The sequence below is a fragment of the Manis javanica genome, chromosome 1 (assembly GCF_040802235.1).
Source record: "Manis javanica isolate MJ-LG chromosome 1, MJ_LKY, whole genome shotgun sequence".
Classification (NCBI taxonomy): domain Eukaryota; kingdom Metazoa; phylum Chordata; class Mammalia; order Pholidota; family Manidae; genus Manis; species Manis javanica.
Window position 1 is genome coordinate 83,917,604 of NC_133156.1, and position 24,964 is coordinate 83,942,567.

The following is a 24,964-nucleotide window of genomic DNA, read 5'->3' on the forward strand; positions in this document are numbered from 1 at the left end:
CTCCATGAATGAGGAATGGTTTGCCCTTGATGACAAGCATTATCACAGCCCTTATGGTCTGACATATAGTGGGTTTCAATGAATATTGCCCTAATGAATGTAAAAATGTTATTTTTCTTTAGATGTTTTTCATAGCTATTATTTTGTAAGTTTTAATACTATCCATTTATTAATTTTCAATCTGTTATTGAGCAAAAAGGCTTGCTCATTGATTGATTTTTTTAAGCTTTCAAGAAAGGGACCTGTGAAAAACATCAAAAGCATTTTGAATTACTGGTTTCTGTTTTTCATTACTAAGTACAGCTGTCGGGGACATCAGCATTTGGGGGTATGTTGCTCTTGAACAGGTACATGGATGGAATATGTTTCTGGGAAGGAGCATACGAGCAACACAAATTGGAAATTGAATTGGGATTTCATTGCAGGGAATCTGTAGAGATGGCAGCACTTCAAGAAGTGAGGAAGTAAACATGGCAGTGGCCATTAGTCTGCCATATCTGCTGCCAGACCATGTGGCTGGAGGATGGATATCTGCTGTCTGAATATTCCTTAGCTCTGAACAATTGAAGGGTTTTAGTAGTTTAATTAAAAGATATAGAGAAGTTTGGGATATGTGGAATGAAAGGAGTCTTCACATAATTACCCTAAAATACACCCTTCATCCATTATCAATCCTCTGCTAATGCTAATAAACATTATATGTTATAGAAACTTTGCTATTAGGATTTAAGGGGTAAGTACAAAATTGTAAAATTACCCTAAAATAGTTTGGATACTATATAACAGTATTTGTGTTCCTAACTACATTTGAATGGAAACCTTTTTTCTTAGTGTCATGTCATTGTGAACTCATCTGTATTCACTGTAATAGCTCTTGTCATAATGAATTCACTTGGAATTAATGTGGATGTCACACAGACTTTCATAAGAATACTACTGCAATTCAGTGTTAATTTAATGTTTTATTCAAATAAATGGTAACTGTTTTAAGCCATATAATAATGCCATTGTGTGCAGCTGTAAAGATTATAACAGTACATATTTCTTACAGAGAAATGAAGATCTCAGAAGTGGTATTTTTCAGCTTCCACAGGCAGACTAATATCAATGATCACAGACTACTAATAGCTCTTTCAATGATGTGTGGGGTCCTCCATTGGGCTATGGCTCAGCTATTCAGGAGGAGAATTATATCAGCTCAGAGTGAACTGTTATTTATGTGGTCTTCTGAGTTTACTTGATAGGTATGAGCAGCATGAATTCTCTTGTTACTAGCAATTACTATAGTCCAAACTATCAACATCCTTAACATTTTGTTCAAGTAAAAGAAGTAAGCAAACAGAAACCACTATTGTTCTGAAGTGAACCTAATACTTTTTATCTATTGGCTTATTTGTTAATTGTTGAGTGGACATTATTGTTCAGAAGGGCAAGCTATTTATTTAGAAGAAAAGATAATAAGGTTAGTAAAGATAAAATGGCTTAAGTTAATAAATTCAGGAGAGAGTATAGATATCTTTAAGGAGAGACAGAGAGACAGAAAGAGGATGAGAGAGGAAGAAGGAAGAGCCAGAGGGAGGGAAGAAGAACAGATAAGAATCCAGTTTATGCATGGGATATTTTGCATTCTATCAGCTATGTGAGTGGAGTAAGTACCCAGAAAGAAGCTGGAGTTTGGAGAGAGTTAATTTTTCAGTAAACACGAAATAACAGAAGAACTATTACCTGTTGCTCAGGTGTCAAGAGTTCTCACTTTATAATGTTGTTACGGTGATAAAAAACATGCAAATGAAGAAAATAGTGTTCAGAGGCACTGTTTCCTCCTTAGTCTATCTAGTATCAATACTCCTGATGGGAATTAGCAAAGTTTTGTGGAACAAGAGATGAAATATAAGACTAGGCACTCAAGATATTTGGGAGGTACAATGCATCCTTATTGTTTCTCCCAATGTTTTTTTCACAGCCAGTGCCAATAAATCAGTAATTTGCATATCCATATGGTCTCATATGTTTTCCCAGTAACAATGTGATATGAAAACATGAATTTAAATATGGCAAATTATTGATAAAGTATGCTATGAGAATGTGCTATAGCAGTAAAAAGTAAAAATTGATATGGAATAAGTCTACAAAATCACAAAGTTTAGGATGGAATTCAATTTAAAATAATGCTAAATTCAGTGAAGTTAATACTACTAATAACTCAACAAACACCTTTCTCCAGCTTGTCCATGAAGAGCCTCTAATGGTGGAAAGTGGGATATATGAAGGTACATAACACAAACTATTTGTCAAAATGCACAGAATATAACTGAAGGATCTAAAATTCATATAAAACTTGTCTCTATTGTATGTATCCACATTAATTTTCAAAAATAGCATCTGGGGAAAATCTTGCTCCTTGCTATTGGGAAAAACTCTGAGTATAAATTCTTGCCAAAAATCCAACTCATGTAGCTGGAATGGTGTGACAAACATTAGTGTCACTTACTACTGGTCAGTCTTTTACTATCCTGAAATACGTAGCAAAAGCCTTTTTTCATGAAGAGATGTGATCCCATATTTTTATTATTATTTAGTTATACTACTGCAAATTGTACCCAAAGTAACTGTAATAGTGTTCTTAGAAAAAGTTTTATCCAATTCTCAAACTCTCTTCACTTAATAATATTTTCAAATATCATGTAAACAGTAATAATTTTGTCATGAAGTTGTAACAGGTAAGTGATTAAAAGTATCTGCTAAATGAACTAAACTATAAATGACTTTTGATATTATTAGGGAAAACAGTGAATTAATTCCTATTACCATGTTTGGAATCTTCATTATGGTATTTTCATTTCTTCATAAAAAAAAAAAACTTCAACCTTAAGCTTGAAAATCTTTACCGTAAATACCATTCCCATGCCTTGCAAAAAGAGTTTACAACTGGATACAGGTGGAAACTTTCAAAGTTACACCTTGCTGAATACCAAATTTGTATTTAAAAATAAGTATGAGGAAAAAAAAACTTTTTTTTCTAGTTTACTATATTTTCATCATGGTCAATACATAGTAAACAACAATACAAGCATACCCTTTGGAATGATGTATAAGCTGACAGTGCTTTCCTGAGCTCATGTTTGTATTTGATGTTGTATTTGAAGTAAGCTTTAAAGATGCACTGGATTGATATTTGATTGTAATCATCAAAATTTCTTTTTAAAACTTGTACTTGCAGAAGATGGAGTAAACATACATTTCTCTATCCCTTTCATTAAGTACAACTAAAATTCTTAGGCATTATATATAAAACAAACATTAAGACTCTGAAAGGTGGGGAGAAGAAATCAGTGGTGAAGTTTCTGGGTTTTCTTTTTGCCTCAATATCCCAGAGATCAAGCAGCAGAAGAAGCTGCAACAAAAACATCGACAATGCCTACAAAGTTACCCTAAAAAAAGCTTGATCTCCCTAGAAACAACCCAGACTTATTCTATGAGTGGATGGTTAAATACCATGGATTAAACTCAGCAAAAAAAAAGGAACAAATGATTGATACAACAATCTGAATGGATCTTGAGATTTGTGCTGATGGAAAAATCCAATCCCAAAAGGATACTATTGTTTGATTCTATTTGTAGCACATTTTTAAAATAACAAAATAATAGAAATGATTTTCAGAGATTAAGGAAGGGTTGGGGACCAGAAGGAAATGGAGTGTGAATATGAAAGTACATCACCAGGGATCCCTGTGATAATGAAAATGTTCTATATCTTTACTGTACTACTGCCAATATCCTGGTTGTGACATTATACCTTAGTTTTGCAAGGTGATACCATTGAAGGGAACTGGGTAAAAAGGGTACATGGAATCTATTATTCCTTTTACAACTGCATGTGAATCTTTAATTACCTCAAAATATAAAGCTTAATTTAAAAATTGTTTCTTTTATTTGTGTTTCTCAAATTGATTCACCTTGTCTATTAATTATTAATTTATAATATCTAGAATTCACAAATTGATTGCTTTCAAAATGATCAAGGAAAATATGTCTATGACAAAATTGAGGATTTCAGCTATTCTGAATCTTAATGTATTTTACAATTTGTGTTTCTAAATGCTCATATTTCAAACTTTCTATCTTTAGTCACCAAATTTCTCAGGGAAAATAATATATAAATTGAAGTATTATTATTCTTTAAAAGGTTAAAAATAAAAGGTAACATTAAAATCAACACTAATATTGTTGCATTGTGGAATAGAACCTATAGCTGCAATCTTACATTTAGATCCAAAATAAGTTTAATAAATTGTTGATCTGTGTGAAAATATTTTGCATGTGTGTCAGTGACAGAGAGAGAGTTTACTGGGGAAAAAACACACATGGATTATATGGTGTCAAGTCCTCATTAAAAAAAAAAGGTTTGTTCTTGAGAGTGTGTGTGTGTGATTTTGGGCATGCATGCTGACTACCAGCAGAGAAGCTAAACATTCCACCTGTTGTTTTAGTTGGCTCAAGACTTTTCATGGGGCCTCTGGCATTAGCACTCCTATGTAAGTCATAACAGACCTTGTTCACTAGGATTAAGTTGCAACATTAATGTCATCAGAGAATCTAATTACAGAAAAATACTAACTTTTCAAGAACTGGACCTCATAAAAACTACTCATAAAAAATCAAATTTTCTCTGGCAACCCAATACATTGACTGATAATTTTGCCTTAATTGTAACTAATGAAATCTAAATGACAGCACAGAATTTGGACACATTTTTTCTTGAAACTCAAATACTGATGCTTCTTGGTAAAATAATCTGTTTTAATTATCCCCAACTTAGAAAGTGTAAGTCTCTAAGGCACAAGTAATTTCATTTAACAGCATGAGAAATGTTTTGAGCTCTATTTCTGGTGGCAGTAACAAGTGTAGCTTGATTCCTTCTGTACTGGTTTAACTTAGTAATTTTTATAATGAATGTATGTCTTTACAAATAACTACACAACCATGATAAACCTGGCTAGACTATAGAGGATTACAATTTATACTACTAAGTTTATTATGTGATTAAATCACATTGATGAGTAGGCCATAAGAAACACACTGAATTCTTTTTCTATGGCTTAACTGATGGAACTATATTACTACATAACTAGATGGTCCTTGAGGAAATGACAAAGCGAAGTAAAGACCAGTATCACAGTATATATCTGAGCATGAAGCGAAGTAAAGACCAGTATCACAGTATATATCTGAGCATGTTGTACTCAACAATAATCTACACAAAAATGACCTACTAGGAAGTGTGAAATTCGCATTTCACTCTACTCTCCAAACAATGAATTATGGCAGTACTACATTAGCCTTGGATAAGCAGACCTTCATCTAATTATCTTATCAGAGAGATCACCTTTTTCTAATTGGCATGAAAGTTCATTATGACACCCTTGTGTCCTAATGATGACCAATACAATTTATTTAACAAATACTCACTGGGTCCTGATCTCTTATTAGCTTGTCATACATTGAGGGTATGCAAATAAATGATAACAGGATCTGAGTATGTCATCAAGTAATTCATAATCTAAATGCTGATATAAGCAAAAACATAACTATATTATTAGGATACAGAGGAAGGAGGAGAAAATCTTATATACTGCTGGGTTCTTAAGTTTTCATTGATAGTAAATATTTTGATAGCATGTATCTTCTTGTATATACAATTTTTCTCTAATTTTTAATATAATTTTCTTTATTTGCTTTGATATTTTGTCTATTTGCTTTGATATTTTGTCTATTTGCTTTTATACAACTAAAATGACATTACTAGGCTAAAAAGGTTAATGGTTAGAAAAATGGTTATATAAGCTAATAATTAGAATATTGTTAATATCAGAGTATACAAAGTATTTTATATTCACTATTCCATCTGATCCTTGTAACTCTCAATAATGAGAATATGTGATGGCTAATTTTATGTGTCAACTTAAATGGGTCATGTAGAGTCCAAATTGGTTAAATGTTGTTGGTTATATAACATTTATTAATCTTATATCTGGGTGTTTCTGTGAGGCTGCTTCTGATGAGATTAGCATTTGAATTAGCAGAATGAGCAAAGAAGACTGCCCTTCCCAGTGTGGGTAGGCATCGTGTCCAATCCATCAAAAGACTGAATAGCACAAAAAGGTGGAGAAAGGAAGAATTCAGTTCTCTGCCTGGCTGGTAGGCTGGGATATCTGTCTTCTCCTGTTCCTGGACTTATTTACAGTCACTGATAAAACCCATTTTAGTAGTTTTTGCCATCTTCAGGCTCTCATAGAATGGATCACTGGTACTAGAAAAATAAAATCCATGTGCAGGTAACCTAAATAACAGATACAATGGAAATTTCACTTGAAAGGATGGCCAGGAGAACAGCTGGCAAGCTTATTTCTCAACATCTCCACTTTCAAAATAGCTTTCTATGTGCTAGTTCACATTTTAAAAGGAATTTCCGCTCAGATTCATTTCTGAAAAAAAGACCAACACTTACTGAGCCATTAGTGTACACTGCACTTGTAATAGAGACACCAAGGCCAACAGCACTGTTTTCAACATTTTTGCCTCTACACAAATCGTTATTAAATAAACTTCACTGGTAAGAACCTTGATCTGCAGTTGAAATGCATAATTCCTTTTTTAAGTGCCCCAATTAGACCAGATTCAATTATAAAATTACCATAACACAAGTCTTTAAGGGTTCAAAATTTTCAAGAAAACAAAATACAACAATGAACCAGAAAATGTTTGTTCTTTTACTTCTACAAAATTGGTTAAAGTTAATTCTCCTTGCAATATAAGAGTGTCATAATTAGGTACAAAAGAGGAAATATAAACTCTCACTGAGGAAAGAATATATGTATCTGATATTATGTGTGTGTGTGTGTGTGTGTGTATGTCCAGTGTGTGTGTGTGTGTTCCAATTTCAAAGACCAAGAACTAAAATCTCTTTGCAGAACAGTAATGCCCATATCTAAAACAATTATTTAACACAAAGACTATTGGTAGGATTTCTTTCAGAAACAAATAGATTCACATTTGATTTAAGCAACAAGAAATAAGAATATGTTCATAGGTTGTTTTTTCCTTATGTGGTTCACAAAAAAAGTTAAAATTAAACTAATGCTTCTTTGGTGTATATCCTAATATTTAATGGCATTTGAGCATCTGACCATCCAAGTGGAAACTCAAAAAGTGGTAATGTCAGCTGACTGCTTTTTTATTAACTTCTACCTACCAAAATCAACACATTGGTCCACCATTGACCCACAGTAAACAACCATAAAGGTAATAGTCAAAGAAAATAAAATAAATAGAATACCTTCATGTCATTAAACTGTCACCATCATGTCAAAGACAAATGCATAATCATTTGAAAGTGTGTTACTTAAGACTCTAATGCACAAGTCCACCACTATGCTGACTAGTATGAGTGCTATTTCAAAAGACATTTGTCATATCACCAGGTCTCTTACGAGATACTTATTTCCCAAGTAATTGCAAGCCTTTTGTCCTGCATCATTAGTTTTCCTGGCTAGGTTAGTAATAAACTCTAAAAATAGACTGAGAGGATATCATCTTCCAAATAAGAAATTTTAACTGAAATGAAAACACATTAGAAGTTCTCCATTTTTTTCTGCTCAAAATTCTGATCACTTATTACTGTAGGTCAAATGTTTAATAAATTGCCTCAAAGCCAAAAGATATACACATTGAGTAATTACCACATATATGGCTTATTCATCTCCACATGTAGCAATGCCTTAATAGCTGAGTCTCAAAAAGATGGAATGGACAATTTTCTCTAACTCTTTGAAAGATGCTACCTTGAATTGTGAAATGTATAGCTTCAGTAGCCTTAAAAAGTGGAGCTGTACTTTCTTACTTTATTTAAAAGTCATTATAAAGCTGGAGATGATTTATGCACAAACAGGTAACTGCTGCTCAAGAGCTTACAAATATGTATAGTTAAGTAACAGGAAAAGCAACTAATGTTCATCTAAAAACCTATGCCTTACCTGGTGCTTCACTTGTATTATCTTATTTAATCTCCATAAGATAAAGATAATACCAGAAACAAAATCCAAGAGGTAATAAAGAGTTAGCAAAAGCTGGATGTGAATTCAAAATAGGGTTTGTCTGACTCTATAATCATATTTGTACTATATCTTGTTTCCTTTTACAAATTCTTCAGTTGGTACTAATAAAATAAAAAGTTGACTAAAACAACATGCTGATTTTAAGACATAGTGGAGTGATTCCTCATCCTTCATTAGATTAAGTTATAGTACAAATCAGTGGGAGATAGTGTTGGAAAGCTAGTTTGAAACCAGACAGCTAAGGACCTTGGATGTCTGGGTAACATGTATGTGTATTTGGCCTTTAAATATTTTTTCCCTTTATAGATATGTATGAAATCTCTATTTTAATATAAATACCCAATTATGGACCCAGGCTGAGACCTCTTGAATCAGAATCTTGTACCAATGCCTTAGTTTACAAATTATGGGGGGTTGTGGGGGAGGGAGTTGAAGTAGTAATTTTCTGGATAGGTAAGATTACACTATGAGTCATTAAAAATTTGACATGACAAAGGGATGGGCATGATAAAGGAGTAAAGGGCTTAAAGAAAATTATCTGGTGGTGAATGTCTAAAATGCTTTGAAATGGAAAATAGACTGGATCAGAGACTGGTCTGAACCAGCCATAAAGTCACATGGACTTTGACTGTAATTTGCCCATGAGAATGTAAAAGACATTTTTAGTTTTTACTCATATATACCATACTTGCTATCGGATCCTCAAAGGTGATAGTGAGAGAGAATTATAACCAAATATACAGAATTTATTCCAGGACTAAACATCCTTTCTGAATCAGTTCTGGTAAACCACTCTAAACCATAGAAAAGGAGCTCTAAAAATTACTTTTATTTTTCTTTCTTGAGCAAATGCAATGTGCTAATTAGCTGCTTTCCTATTTCAGCACATCTGGATCACCTCCCTTTTCCTTTATTTCTCTTGTACTAGGTAGCTCACTCTCATTCATTCATTGTCCTTAAGCATCAAGCATACGTCCTGTCTCTTGGATGGAAATGAAAATAAAATCTAATCCCAGCTTCCAGAAATTTGCAGACTAGTAGAAGAAAATGCTATATTTAAATCAATAGGGTCATCAATGCTGAGATAGAAATTTGGACAAGCTATGGTGAAAGAAGGGAGTGGTAAATTCTACTATGTAGCTATAAAAAGCATCATAGATGTATGCTGGTGGCAAACACTGGAATTTGAAAGGTTTTTTTTATATGACAACAGAGATGCGAGTATACTCTTGCCTAATAGAATAGTGTGAAAAAAATCAAGACTATACAACAGGATGGTTCAGAAGTTATGAATACATGTCTAAGACTGAGGTATGGCTCATAATTGGCATGAAGAGTGGGTGGTAATGCATAGCAAGGCATCACTTAGAAGTACAGGTACCCATACTAGTTTTTGAATTAGATTTTGGATTAAGGAACTGATGCTTAATCCTGTAAGCGATGGGGAAAATGATACAATCAATGGTTATTTTTTGGTTTGAAGACAATCAGACACTTGCAACACTCCAAATGAGAAACATCAAACATGCACTGCCAGTAGCAGGGATGCTATTAAAAGTCATTATCTCTGAAATCCTTATTCTCTGAGGTAGTCATCCACTTTACAATGACATTTGTCTTGGTTTGTAAGGGGCAAATTTCTATCACGTTTTATTTATCCTTTATCAGTGTCACTTTAATTTAAATTTTCCAGGGAATAAACCTTGCCCAATTTATCTATTGGCACTTTCGTCTACTGTCCTATCATATATTACCTTTTCATTTAGTATATAAACAATTGCCAAGTTTACATTTGATTAGTCCAGTCAAAAGATGGCTTGCACTCACCCTTCAGAAATGCTTGTATCTCATTTTGAAAGAAGACATGCAAATCAAAGGCAATATTGTCAAAGTCAAGTGTCCTTTTTTTTACTTCACCCTGAGTCAGCATGCAAATAGGATCAGCAGTGAAAAACAATGAGTTGAGGTGAACGCAGCTTGGCTACCCTCTATGATTGACACTTCAAAATCATATCCCTTCCAACCTAGTGGAACTTAGACACAGGGCCAGGGGACAATGAAACATGTCTTCACTGGGTTGCAGTAATGTTTAGCAATGATGTACAGCAAATAAATGCCATTAAGGAAAATGCTGAGATTGCTTAAAGGGTTGGGTTAGACATATTTTGTTATTTATACTGATGAAAATATCTGATCATGATTTACATTTGGAAGGTAAACATTAAATATCTGTTGAATGCATTCTAGTAAGTTAGTTACTTCTGAAAATTCCTCATAGAGAGAAAATGCAAAAGAATGTTGATACTCCAGAGCAGTAATCACATCCCCTTGGGTGTTATATTTTGTCTTCTATGAAGGTTATTAGTGATCACTAAATGCTATCTGTTGATGAGTCTTGTCTTTTTCATTTATTTTTGAACAGTCAGTTTATTTTGTAGCTAATTTTGCATAATTGTATTAACAGCTACAATTTTGAAACTGAATCAATTTATAACTAACTGCTAAAACTCTCAATTCTCCTTCAGGCCAATAAAAGGAATTTTACTGTGACATCAAGTTATTTAATAAACTAATAAATGTGGGAAAGAGAAATGCACAAGAACCTTATTTCTTGAAAACTCTTTGTTGCATACATTTATCTTGTATAATTACCACTTGGTATAATTAATATCATCCTGCATACATTTATCTTTTCAGCATAGAGAGGTTGTTATTCTCTTACTAGGATGTGTTTTCTCCCTATGGCAGAATTTAAAGAAGATTTAAGGAAAAACACTTATAGAAACATAGTACTTTGTAGTGTGATTGATTCTTTGCATTTATATGCAATTCAAAATGATGTACAAGTATTGAATTAGGCTCAGGTATTAACAGCAGTACAGTACAGATATAGATAGATTTTGAAGATGTGGAAACTTTGGCTTTTAGATTGTGTACAACTAATAAAAAACTGAATACCTCCAAAATTCTTTATTCCAAACCCATTAAAAGAGAGTATTTTTTCAGAGTATAGACCATACCGTGCTATGATTAATATGAAACATTTAAGGAGGATATGGAAAATTGCATTACTTTCTGTTACTGGATTGCAGGGAAAATGATTTTCTTTTATCATCTGCTCCTTTTCACCCTGTATTTTCTTATGCAAGAGCCTCTAGACTGAGACTTCTACTCTTATTTTAGAAAAACAAGTGATAAAACACAGCAGCAAGATATTTTTAAAAAATCACTTCCTTCTGAAATTTATTTTTATTTAGTACTTCAGATAACACGATCAAAATTTTGAAGTCATATGGTTTTCTTATCGTGTATATATTAAGCCCTTAAGAAAAAGTAAGAGCAGATGGCTATGTGTCACCCTTTCCTTTCAAGCAGATTGCATTTTTTGCAATTACTATTTATGGGTTATTGTGTTCAGCTTGTTAGCTGGTGATTTCCTCAGTAACTTTGCAGACTATACTTAATCTCAGATTTGGGTGGGTGGTAATGCAAATAAACAGGTTAATTACTAACATGTTATATCAAATATTGAGCCTAATTTATTGGACAGAACTTAGTAATTTTACTTGATAGAAAGGTACTTCCATAACACTTTCAATGAATCGAATTCACGATTTTGTCATTGAACAACTGCTGCATGTTACTTTTTTCTCCTATTGATTGTGTGAGGAGTAATTGTGCAAATAATCCTCTCAAAATTTTCAATTTCATTCAATACTCGGTTCCCTGTAAAAAAGACTATACCTCCACAATACTCAAAGACTCCTTTTAAATGCAGATCACTAACGAACTTCTTGAAGCAAAACAGACACTGAAACAAAACATATCGCAGGCCATCTCATTTCATTGCGACTTTGTACTCAGTTGTACTGAGTACTATATACTCACAGTATCTTCTTCAATTCCATTTAATAAAAGAGTCTGCATGGTCTTTGGATTTTTAAGTTTGACTAATTATTTTCTACTAAATTTAGTGTTTTGAGACTGGCTATAATGGAATTTCCAGGCTTTCATTTCAGAAAGATAGTGACTGTGTAAGCAAAAGATATCTCATTATTTTATTAACTTCAGATATTTTTCTAAATCACATAGTCACCAGAAAGTTGAAGTTACAGATATTTAAATTTCCATCCATTACTTTCTTTATACTCCAGCATTCCGAGGATAATATGCCCAGGGAATGAATAATCAGATTCTCCCTTCCATTCCTTTCCTCCAATGCTGAACATAGCTTTGGCCAATTAATTTTTTTAAAAAAAGCAGAAAGCAAACTAACAAAGAAAACACCAAGAAACAAAGAAAAGAATCTTCTCACTAGAAAGACAGATAAGCAAGTCAAACTAAATTACGATCCTGGCTCATAAATATACACATGACCGCTCAATTAGATCAAAAAGCAAAATGAGTAAGGTAGAATACCTTCTCATTTCGACCATCCATTAAAGAAAGTAAAAACAAACAGTTTCAAATGATATACATTTTGAACAATGTTTTATTCCCTTAGACATCAAGGCGGATTACACAGACAAACTTCTAAATACAGACTGAGTATTACCATTCAAAAGAAAACCTCAAGTCCATCATTTCTCTTTGAAAATAGCTGTTCTAATATCTAATGCCTAGAATAAGGGTGTCAGCTTTTCCCAAGTTCCTCCTTATCATGGCTAATTTCTTTGCTGCTAAAAAAACTACATGACACAAACCGGGACACATGAGGGTATATGGAATTCAGAAAATACCAAATAACTCAAAACAGTAAGCCATTTTTTCCTTAATTTGGTATCTATCCTTATTTCAAAGTAAATTGGATCTATATATTTTTGTTTCTATTTATCTACTTTAACTATCAAATATTATTTAACAAAGATCTGATCCACCCAAGCCTTCTGAGTACGACTATACACTTCTCCAAAGTTTTATTTCACAGTTCTGGTGGTTGGGACTTCAACATGTTTTTTGTGGAGACAAAATGCAACCGTCAGCAGTATATAACTGCCTTCTGCTATGATTTGTAAACATAGAAGTATGCCTTTTTTCCTTTCCCAACATTTCTGTTTTAATGAAAATTATACATGTCTGGTTTTATACAAAGAAAATGCCAGATGTACAATGAAGGAAAAAAGACATCAAATTAGTTTTTTGAGAATACTTTACTTAGAAAAGGGATGGGAAGAGATCATTTAGTCACACATATTTACCTTATAAATGAGGTAATTATGTCTCAGAGAGGTTATGTGACATGCCTTGAAAGTGACTCTACAAACATATACTTGAATACTGCAATAACTAGGCTATATATAGACACTGTGAGCCTGTTTTACATTAGCAATAATTATATTGTAGTTATTGCTCCCTTGTCCAGAGATGTTTTGGGTTACTTAATCCCTTCAAATACGTTGTTCAATATTTTGCATTTAAAAGTGGACTTCTAACATAAAAAGATTGAGAACTACCACTCTAGAGATTTCTGGAATAATAAAATGATCCATAGCACTGCCTTTGTCAAATTCTGCCTACCAGCTGCAGAACTAGAATTTATATTTTAGTATTTGTGAACTCAATTATTTTTCAAAGATTCTATATAACATGAAAATAATGAATACAGAAACACTGATTAAATGGGCTACATTTTTGATTAACATATCATCCATAATTAAAAACTTGAAGAAAAAAATAATTAAATATAATTCTGGTATCAAAAAAGGAAAATGATCTACTACATAATGCAGTATGAATCTTACACTTTCTCTCAAAAAAACAAGTGAAGGAGCATTTGGCACTTCACACAGACTATAAATCATGACAGGTACAGGGCTTTGGTCTCTGCAATTGTAAAACTTATCACACACCAATAAAGAATGGTCTAAAAAGAATTGCAAGCCTGTTTTAGGTCTTTGGAATCAGAACAATGTTTGAACATTTCTTGAAAATATGACAAATTATTAAGCTTTTTACCTAAAAGGGACTACTTTTTTCATGAATAGTAAATAAAAAGCAGAGTTAAATGAACTAGAAATATCACTTATGCTGTTTGCAAAACAAATAATGTGCTAATAGAACCCCAAATTCTGAAAGCATATAACTACAGAAGTCAGACAGATTTTAAAAATATATTAAGAGAAATGCAAAAGTATTATTCAAGTTGAACTTCAGTAAGTATAACAAATGCCTTGATAAATCTACCTATTCTAGCTAAGCTATTGTTCCTTTGAACAATAAAAGGAAGAACAATTGCCCAGATATGAAAAGGCAGGGCACATCTTGAAAGAGGATAAAGAAAGAAGGTAAGGCATGCCATTTTTGATAGTAAGAGAAAGCAATGAGGTTTTATTATTACTATTATTAATGAACTTTAATGAGATAAAATTTGCATGAATAAAATACATCCATTTAAACATTTTTAGCAGTTTTGAAAAAATATATACTTGTAATTATCACAAAATCAGAATATGGAAAGATTTCCATCACTTATAGTAGATTTTCAGTGACCCTTCTAATCAATTTCCCCTTCCCCATCCCAGAAAACCACTGATTTATTACTTCAACATAGATTACATTTGTCATTTCTATGATTTCCTATAAATATAATCATACATTCTTCTTATTTGAAAAGTTTAATGTTTTTGTGATTCATTCACATTGCTGTATTTAGTTTTTTTGAAAATATTAATGAGTAGTGTTCCATTATATGAATATATCACAATTTGTTCATCTTTCACTTCTTGATGGACACTTGAACTATTTCTAGTTTAGGGCTCTGATAAATAAAGCTGCTATGAGCACTCACATACAGGTCTTTGTGTAAGTGTTCATTTCTCTTGATTAATACACCTGATGGGAATTGCTGAATACTGTGTCAAGTAAATATTTAATGTTATAAGAAAATGTCAAACTGTTTACTGAAGTAGTTTTATCATTAAAAATTTTTTTATTTCCACAAGCAGTGCAAAGAGCTCTACTTGCTTCATATCCTTAGAAATACTGTTAATCTTTTTTTTTAGCTATTTTATGGAAAATGGATTATTATTTGCATGAGTAACTGCTGATGAAGTTAAGCATAGTTTCATGTGCTTATCTGGCATCTAATAACTTACTTGGTTAACTTCATGTTTACTTTTTTGGTTGGATTGTTTATTAGTGAGTAATCAGTTTTTTGACATAGCAGTCCTTTATATACACACACATATACACGAATTATTTTTTTGTTCTGTCTCAATGCATTTTTATTTTCATGTATACACTTTGAAGACATGAAATGTTTTTCATTTTTTATCATTTTCATTTTACTGATTCTATCCTATTATTTTATTTTGTTCATGCTTTTGTGCTTTATCAAAACCAAGAAACAAAGAAAAAAAACAAACTTTGTTTATTTCAAGATTGTGACTATTTCTTTCCCATTTTTTTCCCAGGAATTTTATAGTTTAGCTCTTACATTACTATGATTCATTACAGGATTCATTTTTGTATGTGTATATAATATATACACATACAAAATTACATATATCAGTATATATATATATACTTATATATACATACACATTCAGATATATATGTTCAAATACATATGTATATAAGTATATATATGTGTGTACATATACACAAAACTACAAAAATTCAGATGAATTAAAAAAATACATTGGGAGAAATGTAGAAGTATTATTCAAGGTAAACCTTGATAAGTGTAACAAATGCTTTGACAAATTTACCCATTCTATTCTTACAGCAAATAGTGGCTGATGAATTAAATATGCAGAAGTATTTGATCAGACTTCAATGATAGTTTAGGATTTGGGGGAAAATTGCATGAAATAGCTAAGCTATTGTTCCTTTGAACGATAAAAGGAAGATCAATTGCTCAGATTTTAAAGGAATGGCATGTCTTGAAAGGATTAATATATATATGAACCCATGTATGTACACATATTTATAATGGTTTCTGTACTTACCCATCTGAATAGGGATCAAGCTAAAGATGAGTTCTTACTGATTTCTCTGATAGTAATTCAGTGCCACAAGTTTACTTCAGCCTTTCTTCCTTGCTTATATTTAACTTCCCTTTTTGATAGTAGAAACCTGGGAAACCTGGCTCTCACTATCCACCACCTATAAACTTATTTTTTCAACCGAGTACACATGTGAAGCTGTTTCAGACTTTTTAAATCAGTATTTAAATTAAGAAACATAAACAAATGCAACATGTGTGCCTTATTTCAACATGGATTTTTTACAAATAGTGAAATAAGTATATGTGTGAGACAATCTGAACACTGTTGGGGTATTTCATGCTAGTATTTTGTTTTCTCTGTTTGGGGTGATAATGATATTGTGGCCATATTTGTAAAGTGAGTCCTTAACTTTTATTTATTTTTTAAATTCATTTTATTATCATTAATCTACAATTACATGAAGAACATTAGGTTACTAGGCTCGCCCTTCACCAAGTCCCTCCCAACAAACCCCATTACAGTCACTGTCCATTAGTGTAGTAAGATGCTGTAGACTCACTACTTGTGTTCTCTGTGTTGTACATCCCTCCCTGTACCCCCCCACACATTATACATTATATGTATCTAGATACATATGTCTAATCGTAAGGCCCCCTTTCTTATTCCATGCCCTTATCCCTCCCTTTCCACCCCTCCTGCCCAGTCCCTTACCCTTAGGTAACCATTAGTCTCTTTCAGGTTTTCTTTGTTCTTATACTCCACAGATGAGTGAAATCAGTTGACACTTGTCTTTCTCCGCCTGGCTTATTTTACTGAGCATAATACCCTCTAGCTCCATCCATGTTGTTGCAAATGGTAGGATTTGTTTTCTTCTTATGGCTGAATAATATTACATTGTGTATATGTACCAACTCTTCTTTATCCATTCAACTATAGATGGACACTAGGTTGCTTCCATTTCTTGGCTATTGTAAATAATGCTGCGATAAACATAGGGGTGCATCTGTCTTTTTCAAACTGGGCTGCTGCATTCTTAGGTTAAATTCCTAGAAGTGGAATTCCAGGGTCAAATGGTATTTCTATTTTAAGCTTTTTGAGGAACCTCCATACTGCTTTCCACATTGGTTGAACTAATTTGCATTCCCACCAACAATGAAGGAGGGTTCCCCTTTCTCCGCAACCTCACCAACATTTGTTGTTGTTTGTCTTTTGGATGGTTGTAATCCTTACTGGTGTGAGGTGATATCTCATTGTGGTTTTAATTTGCATTTCTCTGATGACAAGCGATGTGGAGCATCTTTTCATGTGTGTGTTGGCCATCTGGATTTCTTCTTTGGAGAACAGTCTGTTCAGCTCCTCTGCCCATTTTTAAATTGAATTGTACACTTTTTGTTTGTTGAGGTACATGAGCTCTTTATATATTTTGGATGTCAACCCTTTATTGGATCTGTCATTTATGAATATATTCTCCCATACTCTAGGGCACCTTTTTGTTTTATTGATGGTGTCCTTTGCTGTACAAAAGCTTTTCAGCTTGATATAGTCCCACTTGTTCACTTTTGCTTTTGTTTCCCTTGCCCAGGGAGATAAGTTCATGTAGAAGTCGCCATGTTTCTGTCCAAGAGATTTTTGCCTATGTTTTTTTCTAAGAGTTTTATGGTTTCATGACTTACATTCAGGTCTTTGATCTATTTAGAATTTACTTTTGTGCATGGGGTTAGACAGTGATCCAGTTTCATTCTCTTACATGTAGCTGTCCAGTTTTGCCAGCACCATCTGTTGAAAAGACAGTCATTTCCCCATTGCATGTCCATGGCTCCTTTATCATATATTAATTCACCATATATGTATGGGTTAATATCTGGGGTCTCTCTTCTGTTCCACTGGTCTGTGGCTCTGTTCTTGTGCCAGTACCAAACTGTCTTAATTACTGTAGCTTTGTAGTAGAGCTTGCAGTTGGGCAGCAAGATCCCCCCAACTTTATTCTTCCTTCTCAGGATTGCTTTGGCTATTCAGGTTCTTTGGTGTTTCCATATGAGTTTTTGAACTATTTGTTCTAGTTCGTTGAAGAATGTTGCTGGTAATTTGATAGGGATTGCATCAAATCTGGATATTGCTTTGGGCAGGATGGCCATTTTGACAATAGTAATTCTTCCTATCCAAGAGCATGGGAGGAGTTTCCATTTGTTAGTGTCCTCTTTAATTTCTCTTAAGAGTGTCTTATAGTTTTCAGGGTATAGATCTTTCACTTCCTTGGTAAGGTTTATTCCTTCTGATGGAATTGTGAATGGAATTGTTTTCCTAATTAAACTTTTCATTAGTTCATTGTTAGTGTATAGGAAAGTCACAGATTTCTGTGTGTTAATTTTGTATCCTTCAACTTTGCTGAATTCCAATATCAGTTCTAGTAGTTTTGGAGTGGAGTCTTGTAGGGTTTCTTATGTACAATATCATGTCATCTGCAAATAGTGACAGTTTAACTTCTTCTTTACCAATTTGGATTCCTTGTATTTCTTTGTTTTGTCTAATTGCCATGGCTAGGTCCTCCAGTACTATGTTGAATAACAGTGGGGAGATTGGGCATCCCTGTCTTGTTCCTGATCTCAGAGGAAAAGCCTTCAGCTTTTCACTGTTCTGTATGATGTTGACTGTAGGTTTACCATATATGGCCTTTATATGTTGAGGTACCTGCCTCTATACACATTTTGCTGAGAGTTTTTATCATGAATGGATGTTGAATTTTGTCGAATGCTTTTTCAGCATCTATGGAGATTATTGTGTGGTTTTTGTTCTTCTTTTTGTTTATGTGATGCATGATGTTGATGGTTTTTGGATGTTGTACCATCCTTGCATCCCTGGGATGAATCCCACTTGGTCACGGTGTATGATCCTTTTGATGTATTTTTGAATTCGGTTTGCTAATATTTTGTTGAGTATTTTTGCATCTACGTTCATCAGGGATATTGGTCTGTAATTTTCTTTTTTGGTGGGGTCTTTGCCTGGTTTTGGTATTAGGGTGATGTTGGCTTCATAGAATGAGTTTGGGAGTATTCCCTCCTCTTCTATTTTTTACAAAACTTTAAGGAGAATGGGTATTATATCTTCTCTGTATGTATGATAAAATTCCAAGTTAAATCCATCTGGCCCGGGGTTTTTTTTCTGGGTAGATTTTTTATTACCACTTCAATTTCTTTCCTGGTAATTAGTTTGTTTAGATTTTGTGTTTATTCCTTGGTCAGTCTTGGAAGGTTGTATTTTTCTAGGAAGTTGTCCATTTCTTCTAGGTTTTCCAGCTTCTCAGCATATAGGTTTTCATAGTAGTCTCTAATAATTCTTTGTATTTCTGTTGGGTCCGTCATGATGTTTCATTTCTCAATTCTGATTCTGTTGATGTGTGTTGATTCTCTTTTTCTCTTAATAAATCTGGCTAGAAGCTTATCTATTTTGTTTATTTTCTCAAAGAACCAGCTCTTGGTTTCATTGATTTTTTTCTATTGTTTTATTCTTCTCAATTTTGTTTATTTCTTCTCTGACCTTTATTATGTCCCTCCTTCTGCTGACTTTAGGCCTCATTTGTTCTTTTTTTCAATTTTGATAATTGTGATATTAGACTATTCATTTGGGATTGTTCTTTATTCTTTAAATATGCCTAAAGTGCTATATACCTTCCTCTTATGACTGCTTTTGCTGCATCACTCAGAAGTTGGGACTTTGCATTGTTGTTGTCATTTATTTCTATATATTGCTGGATCTCCATTTTAATTTTGTCATTGAGCTATTGACTATTTAGGAGCGTGTTGTTAAGCCTCCATGTGTTTGTGAGCCTTTTCCTTTCTTTGTACAACTTATTTCTAGTTTTATACCTTTGTGGTCTGAAAAGTTGGTTGGTAGAATTTCAATCTTTTTGAATTTACTGAGGCTCTTTTTGTGGCCTTGTATGTGGTCTATTCTGGAGGATGTTCCATGTGCACTTGAGGAAGAATGTGAATCCTGTTGCTTTTGGGTGTAGAGTTCTATAGATGTCTATTAGGTCCATCTGTTCTAGTGTGTTGTTCAGCACTTCTGTGTCCTTACTTATTTTCTGTCTGGTGGATCTGTCCTTTGGAGTGAATGGTGTGTTGAAATCTCCTAAAATGAATGCATTGCAGTCTATTTCCTCCTTTAGTTCTGTTAGTATTTGTTTCACATATGCTGGTGCTCCTGTGTTGGGTGCATATATATTTATAATGGTTATATCCTCTTGTTTGACTGAGCCCTTTATCATTATGCAATGTCCTTCTTTATCTCTTGTTACTTTGTTTTGATGTCTATTTGGTGTGATACTAGTACCACAACACCTGCTTTTTTTTCCCTATCATTTGCATGAAATATGTTTTTCCATCCCTTGACTTTGAGTCTGTGCATGTCTTTGGGTTTGAGGTGAGTGTCTTGTAAGCAGAATATAGATGGGTCTTGTTTTTTTATCCATTCAGTGACTCTATGTCTTTTGATTGGTGCATTCAGTCCATTTACATTTAGGGTGATTTTCGATAGGTATGTACTTACTGCCATTTTAGGCTTTAGATTCATGGTTACCAAAAGTTCCAGGTTAGTTTCCTTACTATCTAAGAGTCTAACTTAACTCAGTTAGTATGCTGTTACAAACACAATCTAAAGGTTCTTTTCTATTTTTCCTCCTTTTTCTTCTTCCTTCATTCTTTATGTATTAGGTATAAAATTCTGTACTTATTGCCTATCCCTTGGTTGATTTTGGGGATAGTCAATTTAATTTTGCATTTGCCTCACAGTCAGCTGTTTCACCCTCCCTACCATGATTTTACTGGTGACAGTTATCCAACCCTAGGAACACTTCCATCTATAGCAGTCCCTCCAAAATAGACTGCAGAGATGGTTTGTGGGAGGTAAACTCTCTCAGCTTTTACTTATCTGGAAATTGTTTAATCCCTCCTTCAAATTTAAATGATAATCTTTTGGGATAAAGTAATCGTGGTTCCAGGCCCTTCTGCTTCATGGCATTAAGTACATCATGCCACTCCCTTCTGGGCTGTAAGGTTTCTGCTGAGAAGTCTGATGTTAGCCTGATGGGCTTTCCTTTGTATGTGATCTTATTTCTGTCTCTGGCTGCTTTTAACAGTCTGACCTTTTCCTTGATCTTTCCCATTTTAATTACTATGTATCTTGGTGTTGTCTTCATTGGTTCCCATGTGTTGGGAGATCTGTGGATCTCCATGGCCTGACAGACTATCTCTTTTCCCAGATTGGGGAAGTTTTCAGCAACTGCCTCCTCAAAGATACTTTCTATCCCTTTCTCTCACTTCTTCTTCTACTGGTATCCCTATAATGCAAATATTGTTCCGCTTGGATTGGTCACACAGTCCTCTTAATATTCTTTCACTTTTAGAGATCCTTTTTTCTCTCTGTGCCTCAGCTTCTTTGTATTCCTCTTGTCTAGTTTCTATTTCATTTATTGTCTCCTCCACCATATCCAACCTGCTTTTAATACCCTCCATCATGCTCTTCAATGATTGGATCTCCGACTTGAATTCATTCCTGAGTTCTTGGATGTTATTCCATACCTCCATTAGAATGTTGATGATTTTTATTTTGAACTCCCTTTCAGGAAGAGTCACAAGGTCCATATAATTTAAATCTTTCTCAGGAGTTATATTAATAATTTTACTTTGGACAAGTTTCCTTTGGCATTTCATGTTTGTATATGGTGCCCTCTAGTGTCCAGAAGCTCTATTCTGGAGCTGCTCAGCCCCTGAAGCAATGTTTGGGGTTGCAGGGGAGTGGTATTGGTTCCTGGGGGGAGGAAAGAATTGTTCCCCGCCTCCCGGCTGCTATGCCTGTCTCCACTGCCTGAGCCAGTGGGCCTGTCACATAGGTATGTTTTTGTCCCAGAGCAGCCGTATATGGTTCCCTGCTTTCCACAAGTGGTTGGAATCCCAGTCTCTCCAGGAACTCTGCCTGTATTTACTTTCCAACCTGGTAGTCATGTAAGTCTCATGAAAGCACCAAGAAATGTAGGTTTGTGCTCCCAGTGCAGATCTCCGGAGCTCGGTATTCAACAGTCCCAAGTCTTCCACTCCCTCCCTGTTCCGTTTCTCTTCCTCCCACCAGTGAGCTGGGGTGTAGGAGGGGCTCGGATCCCGCAGAGCCACAGCTCTGGTACGTGACCCCGTTCGGTGAGGTCTGCTCTTTTCGCGAGGTGTGTGCAGTCTGACGCTATCCTCTTTCCTGTTGCTGTCTCAGTATTAGTTGCACCAATTTTCTAATTGTATCCAGTTTTAGGAGAAAGCCTCTGTCTCTCCTGTCACGCTGCCATCTTTAATCCCTCTGTGGCTTTGTTTCATGTCCTTAACTTTTAGAGTGTGGCTATGAGTAGCTAAATGTTCATTCATTTCACTATTCTTTCCTCTTTTGTATTGATTTTTCTATAAGGAAAAGCAAAATTATAAATGACATATGTGCATGTATAATGTACATATGTGTTCACACATACAGATATAGTTTATATATTTATATATTGGGAGAAAAAAGTTATAGCAGCTGGACAGTTAGCCATTCACTTTATTGGGTGGGCACCACCAAGGAAGAAAAACAAAGTGAGGTAAACAGATCTAATTTTCATATCAGTCAGATCTCTGGGAAAACGCACAACACTATTTGCTCAGAGAAGAGGATCTTACCTACAGAATCACATTTTCCTACTGTTTCCTTGATTGCTGTAGGAATTTGGGTAAAGTAACATTTCCTGGTACCAAGGTTGAAACTGGGGGAGAGTAAAGGGATAATTTTGATGAGAAATGTGTTGGCCCCTTCAAACACATACTGATTCTGTCAGACCTTATTAATGCTCATACTGTCTGTAATATTATAGTCAGGATATGTGTCAATCCACAGGAACAACAAAAACCTGTCCCAGCTTTTACACATTTCCCCATTCACTCCTGGTTTTCTACCTGCTGTGGGTCTGACCAAATGTGTATGACATTTGTTTATCATTATGGTATCACACACAGACACTGTTCTAAGAATCCTGTGCTCTGTCTGTTCATCGCCCCTCACCACTCCTTGGCAACCACTCACTTTTTTACAGTCTCCATAGTTTTGCCTTTTCCAGAATGTCATATAATTAGACTCATACAGTATTTAGCCCTTCATATTTACTTATTTCACTTAGTAATATGCATTAAAGATTTGTCTAAGTCTGTTCATGGTTTAATACCTCATTTCTTTTTCCAACTGAATATTATTCCATAGTCTGGATGTGCCACAGTCTGCTTATCCATTCACCTCCTGAAGGACATATTGGTTATGCCCAGGTTTCAGCAATTAGGAATAAAGCAGCTATAGAATCCTTGTGCAGCTTTTTGTGTGGGTACATATTTTCAACTCTTTTGGTAAACAACAAGGAGCACAACTGCTAGATTATAAGAGTATGTTTTGTTTTGTAAGAAACTGACACCATCTTCCGCTATGGCTGTACCATTGTGCATTCCCGGCAGAAACATGTGAGAGTTCCTGTTGCATCCTTGCCGGTGTTTAGTGTTGTCAGTGTTCCAAGTTTTGGTCATTCTATTAAGTGTGTAGTGGTATCTCACTCATGTTTTAATTTTGCATTTCCTTGATGATATATGATGTGAAACATATTTTCACATGCTTATTTGCCATGTGTGAATCTTTTTTGGCGAGGTATCTATTAAGGTTTTTGGTTCATTTTTTAAATCAGGGTGTTCATTTTCTTAATATTGAGTTCTAAGAGTTCTTTATATATATTTTGGTAAACAGTCCTTTATCAGATGTTTCTTTTGTAAATACTTTGTCTCATCACTCGTCTTTTTACTGTATACATGGTATGTTCACTTAGGAAAAAATCTTATGCTTATGTATATTAAGAATACAAATAACATAGCTTACAATATCTAAGAATGAGTTTAAAAACAGCTTTAAAAATTCAAGCATGGGAGCAATTGTTGGCAACTACGTTTGCTGAAAATCTGCCTCTTGTGCTCTATGATCCAGCATTTTACCCTTTTCAGGCATACAGCCAAGATAAATACATGCATTTCTAAGTGTGTACAGACACATATAACAGAAATTTTTATAAAAGCTCAAAGCTGGAAACAATCTAGAAGTCCAGAATGTAGGAGTTTGGAAATTTTGTAATATTGTGTGGTCTAGAAAATTAATGAACTACAGATAAATAAGAATAAATCTGACCTACATAATGAGGAGTGAAATAAGCCAGACACAAAAAATGTAATCAAAAAGTAAGTAAATTATGATATTAGAGGACATGAGAAACATTTTAAAATATTGTTACAGATTTCTCATAGATATTATTAGTATAATTAGTCCACTATTAATTACTACTAATTATGTCTATTCACTGGTTGTGCTGGTTTGTTTAAATAATAGCATTTATTTAAAAGAAAGGTAAAGGGTAAAGGGTGATATATAATATTAAAAAAAACTTTATATTTTTATGTTAAAGCAATAAAATATATGTATAATTACTTTTTTGTACATTGTTATTATTTTTTGGTCTGTTATGGTTGTGTCTGAGCCAGATCTCTAAAACACTGATTACCTTAGCTAAATAAAATATACTAGGATCAATGGATTATAGTAAAAAAAACCTAGGTTCAATGGATTAGTAAGTCAGAGCTCCTTAGGAAATGCTGAGTAAATTCTCAACTACCTAGAGTATAAAACAGATGTTTCATAGCTGATATTCTTTCTGCTGTGTGAGATAAGCCTGTAAGGTACACATATCTCTTATACTATTATAGGCCATAAAATGTCCAGTATAGGAAGGAAGTACATGGGGAGCTTCCCTTATTTGCCTCTGACTTCCTTGTAGCACCTGATTGTCTGTATCCTTGAACTCATTAG